Below are 6,014 nucleotides of genomic sequence, written 5' to 3'. Positions count from 1 at the left end.
TACGAACTTGCATATATTCACAAGAATAGCTCAATAGCCCGATTGTACCTCGCAATACAAGAAAATGTTAGTAACAAAATGGTGAAAATATTTGCAAATATTAATCAATGAAAGAAAACATAAAATTAAAATCTAAACGAAATTAAAATATTTTTGATGTTTTGAATATTTTTAGTATTATATATTTTTTGTATTCCTATTATATGTTAATTAGAAAGTAAGAACAATTAAAGAAAACTAGTATCAAGAACAAAAATAGAGCTTCGGCTAAAAAAAAATTAAAACGGGGTGTATTAGAGAAGCAAGGGCGCTGGGCCCAATTGGGACAGGCCTAAAGTTCAAGTTGAAATGAAATCAAGGGGACATATCACTAATGGCCTAGGGTGTGTATAGGGGAACTTTGATTTAGGCCTTGCAAGAAAACATAACGATTTGGCCCACACAGCAAACCAACATCGGTCCATTTCAAAAAACCTAACCACATGACACAACACCCAACATCAGTCCCTTTCAACTTCTTCTCTATCAATACTCTCTCAGTCTCTCATCAATTCAACTCTACTTTGCTGCTCCACCATTTCAAATTCAAAACCTTCATCTAACATTCAAACAATACATGGCACAACCTCTCCTGATTTGGTTTTCCTTCTTAAACAAACACTTAACAAAATTGATCTACGGCAGAAATCAAAACAAGATTATAACAAGCTCTGTGCATCAAACATTCAAACAAGGAGACAATCGGTTCATAGAAAGAATTCATACACAGCAATCATGGATTCAAAGTGAGTAAATCAGTGTATAGGTAACAACTGCCATCATAGCGAGAAAATTAAAATGTTACCGATCCGAAAGTTATCGGAGTGAATCCATGACCTGCTGTTGCCATATCGTCGGAGTATGTTGTTCGGTAAAGAGCGCGAGTGGCTGCCGTTCTGAGATTTAACGCGTGATGCATGTGGATGCTGGCCGGTGTGGCTGTTCGCGGCGGAGTGGAGGATGGCGATGACTCGAACACGGATGGAGATCTAGTACTGAGGGGCCATGCGGAGTACTCTTACTGTGATGATTCGCTTCGACTGCTTTACTTTCTGCTTCTTCTTTATCTTTATGTCATCCTGCAAAGAAAAATCAGATAAAAACAATGTTTTTTCGAGTTATGATTTTTGCGAATCTATGTTGTGTCTTGTGTATGATTTCCGCTCAGGCTTGAAGTTGTTTTCTTCCACATTTGATTGATTGTTGTGCTGCAAAAAATAACAAAACAAAAATGGTAGTTATGATTATAAGAATGAGGATTCAATTTCGTACTAGGTTATAGTTTGTTATTGTTTGTTTTGGAATTCATGATGGAAAGATTGGTGAATGAAGATTGCTGAATTATGGATTGATCCATGGTGGAATCATGTTTTTTTTGGATTGTGTTGTTGAATATGTTGGGATGTTATGGTTAATGGTGTATGGTTTCACCGTGAGAAAATTAGAGATTTGATTTGTAAACAGAAAAAGTGCTTTTTGGAATATGGTTCTATGTGACAATGGTGGTTGTCAAAATTTGTACAGTGTGAAGTGGATTTGTACGTGAAAGCCAGTGTCAAAATAGGGTTTGAAAAGTGTCAAATTTATAGAGAAATAATTGCATGGATACGAATCTAAATCCATATTTTTCGGAACAACCAATAAAAAGTGAGAAAATTGAAAATTATTTAAAATTTAATTTCCTTTTTAATTGCCATCATGGGGGTGGTTGGTTTATAGGAGGAGAGAGACAATTTTATTTCAATTTTTTAATTAATAAAAAAATGTGATTGGTTGTGTGTAAATCCATGTGTTATGGTTGTGTCCATATAAGTATTTTCCCATATTTATATTGAGAAAATTAGGTTAGTAAAAAAAGCATAAATAAAAAATTAATTAACACAATCAAGATTCTAAATCAAATTTTAATTTGATTTTGATTCTTGACTTATTCAATCAATTATATTGATTTTGTGCTAAAAATAGAAAATACTCTCTTGAGATGAAAATGCAACCAAATCTTTTTGAATTTTTTTTATTTTATGATTTTTTTTTATTTTTCTGAATAAAGTGTGAATAAAGTGAAAAATATTTTTTAAATAAATAATAAATATGCATATGATATGCGTATGGGGGTAAGTCATATGCGTATGAGGGACGTTCCCAGGGACCGTACGCGTATGGTACGCTGCCATGTCCCGTAGCAGCGCAACCTTCTGCTGATACGCGTATGGGGTAGTGCGATACGCGTATGGATGAGGTCATACGCGTATGGCCAGGCTTGTGTGCAGGATTTTCTGTTTTGTGATTTTTGAAAGTTTAATGATGCATAACTTTTGAATCGTTGGCCTGTTTTGAGTGCCGCTTTGTGTTGGATGATGATTGGATTGTATTTGAATGATGCTAATATATATATAAACATGCTTTGATGATGATGATTTGAATATGAGATGATGTTGTTCATCGAATCGACGATGGCATAAGTATGTTATATATGTTTGCGTTCATTCATAATCATTTGTTGAGGGCTGTATCCAGATGATTGTTGTGGATTAGTGAAGAGCATAATCCCCATTGTGTGGAATTTGTGCTGGCTAGGCCGTATCTTGATGATGTTGGATCGGTCAGTGGGTTATCCCTATTGATGATGTTGGTACCACATGCATAGTGTCAGTTCATTCATATGCATGATTTTCATAACATGATTGAATGTGTTTCAGTGTTATGGTTTGATGATGTGTTGATTGTGTGATGGTGAATTGTCTGAACACCTGAATATAATACAATTGGGTGAATAGTATAGCTATGACGTGTTATTGTTTATGACCCAATAATATTTGTTAATTGTGAATGAGACTCACCCTTACATGTTATCATTTTTCAGATTGAGGATAGAGGCTTTTGACTTGGTGAGGATTAGCTCATAAGTCGGTGTGTTTAGTATAGTGTCAGATGTCATGCTTTGATAATGTAACACTAGGGGACGCAGGTTTTTGAGTTTATAATTATGATGACTACATTTATTGGTTTGAGTTATTTTGTGGGATATAGTATCAAAGATGTTATACTTATCCGTACGATGAATTTTCCGCTGTGTTAACATGAGATGTTATGAATTATGATAAATTGTTCCTTAGTGAATGCATGACAATGACGTATGATGTTTTGTTTTTTTAAATTTTGGCACCCTTATTCATGTTAATCTAAATTATTTTATTAATGGCCGCATTGTTTAGAAGGGTGTTACAGATCCCGTCAAAGAGAAACAAAATGGATAAAAGATTTGGTTTTTCCAGGTTTATGGAGGCTGAAGATGCGAGGTTATTGGCTGTTAAGTTGGATAAGATTATTATCAATGGTAGAAAGATTCATGCGAATCTTCCCAACTTTGATAGGAATAGTGGCTCGATGAGAACGAAGGTTGCAGGAGAGTAGAGAAGTGGGGCGCAAGGGATACGGAAGGAACAAATTCATAACAGAAGGATCGGAAGAGAAGTTTTTGTAGGGTCTAGATCTTTTGCGGAGGTGTTAAGCTTCAAGAAGAAGGAGAGTGATATCAAAGAGGTGGAATGCTTTAAGTATATTTCCAAAGATGAAGACATAAAGAGATTGTCAAAGGACTTCGTGGGGAGGTGGTTATCCCTGGTTCAGCGTACAACATCCATACAAGTTTTAAGTTGGAGGGATGCTTTGCGGTTAAGGTCACCCCTATAGGAGCAAAACTTTGTCTTCTAGAAGAATTGGAAAGTTATGAGATCGAAAATTTAATCAGAGAAGGAGAAACGTGGTGGAAACAATGGTTTCTTAATTAAAAGCATTATTTGTAGTTGTGATCTTTACTTGACCCGTTCTAATGGGATAAGTTATATTGGAATTTTGTAAAGATATGTTGGAGTTTTGTGAGAAGGAGATAAAGCGATAGAAGTTAGTTTTTCACTTTAAAGCGCATTCTATTTTAAAGTGAATTAAGTTAGCTTATATAAGTAAATCATTTCACCACAATTGATAAAAGAAATCATAGTGAAATGCCACTAGTAATTAACCATAGTTGTTAAATAGGACCATGGTAAAAAATAGTTTAATTTTTATTAAAAAATAGAAATGTAGGGAATGCGCATTGTTTGTAAAGAAAAAACATAAAGTTGTTTGTGTTGGGATTTCAAGCGTTTCACTCATTCACATATCACCGCCGTTAATTATTTGGACTGTAAAAAATGTGGTTTTTAAAATAAAAAAATTTAATAAATATATATTACTTCGATTGGATAAAGGACCGTTATATATATATATATATATATATATATATATATATATATATATATATATATATATATATATATATATATATATATATATATATATATATATATATATATATATATATATATATATATCCAATCCCGACTTATAAGAGGCCTAAGGCAAACCAAAAAAATCGATCCCAAATAAAATATTGACTTTTTACTTTCCTCTAAAATGATGAAGAATCTAGGAGACAAGATAAAAAATATGATGTTTTGGTTGTTTATAACAACAAAAATAATTTCACTGCAAATAAGAAGTCATCTACAATTCATTAAGAATTCAAAATCACAATATGATTAACTGAATTAAGAATGTGAATCTTTTAAGGGATTTAATTGCTCCAATTTCTAGAAAACATTCACCATCTAAAAAGATTAAATAGAAAATGAATAAGTAGACCTAAACCGTGTCATGGCCCTAATATGCAAGTTTACCTAACTGATAAAAATTTATTTCTATGATTAAAAAATTAAGAAGTCAAAGCACAAATAATAATGAATTTTATTTCATCATAAAAATTTGATAATAAATGAGTTATTGTATGATAAACTCTTAAATATTTAATTATAACATACAAATAGTCTCTAAAATTTATACTAAAAAAAATTAAAAGCAAAATACATATTTTGGTCCCTTAACTATACCCTTAGGTTTATATTGGTCCCTTAATTTTTTTCTCTTCTGTCACTTTAGTCCCTTAACTTCTAAAATGTTTCATTTTAGTCATTTTTGTCTAATTAAAGACAAATTTAGCCACCGATTTCAATGTTTTTATGTCGTTAATTATACAAAAAGGACTAAAATGAAATATTTTTAAAATTAAAGGACCAAGGTGTCTCTAAAAAAATTAAGAGACCAATATAAAACCAAGAATATAGTTAAAAGTTCAAATGGATATTTTGTCTAAATTAAAATAAATTTAAAGGGTTATAATAAATAACTATCAAGAATAAAATTTGATTTAAAATCTCATTATAAATTTCAATCAATTACATATAAATTATTTTATAATTAAAATTTGAGAAATACTAGATGTCAGAAAATATCTATGTAATTACTTGGCACTGTTAGTAAATTGCAGAAATAATGAAGTGTTCCTGTAAAACATTAATCTCTAATAGCAATGACCATGCCGTTGGGGTACAATTAACAAGTTGTATATTAATTTATCTAATAATTATATATTTTACTATTTCAGTCTATAATTTTTTATCTATACTTTTAAAATTTGAGACCTTCATTTTTTTTAGGGTATGCTAGGGTACATGTTAAGAACTAAATGTAGAAATGTTTTTTTTTTTTGGAAATTGTGCACTTGCTTTTTTTAAATATTTAGAATTAATTAATTAATTTATTTTTTCAATATAAACTTTCTATTTGTAGATTTCTTAAAACATATTCTTAAGACAAATGTTAGCATTACTCTTTTTTAAACTATGAAATGTGAGCCTACTTGTCCGTACCCAAAGCCAACCCATATATATATATATATATATATATATAATGGACATTACCAAGAGTTTGTGGGTCGTTACTGGAGGCTTTTGACAGCTAAAAATGTAGATATTTTTGTAATAGCTAAACAACGCATTGTGTCACTCTTATGTACTCAGATGATATCATAAATCCATGTAATTTTTAAGGCAAATTATTGAGTATCCATTTGGATAGAGATACTCTTAAGTTAATTG

This window comes from Vicia villosa, linkage group LG2 (genome assembly GCF_029867415.1).
Source record: "Vicia villosa cultivar HV-30 ecotype Madison, WI linkage group LG2, Vvil1.0, whole genome shotgun sequence".
NCBI lineage: Eukaryota > Viridiplantae > Streptophyta > Magnoliopsida > Fabales > Fabaceae > Vicia > Vicia villosa.
This window is presented reverse-complemented; position numbering follows the sequence as displayed.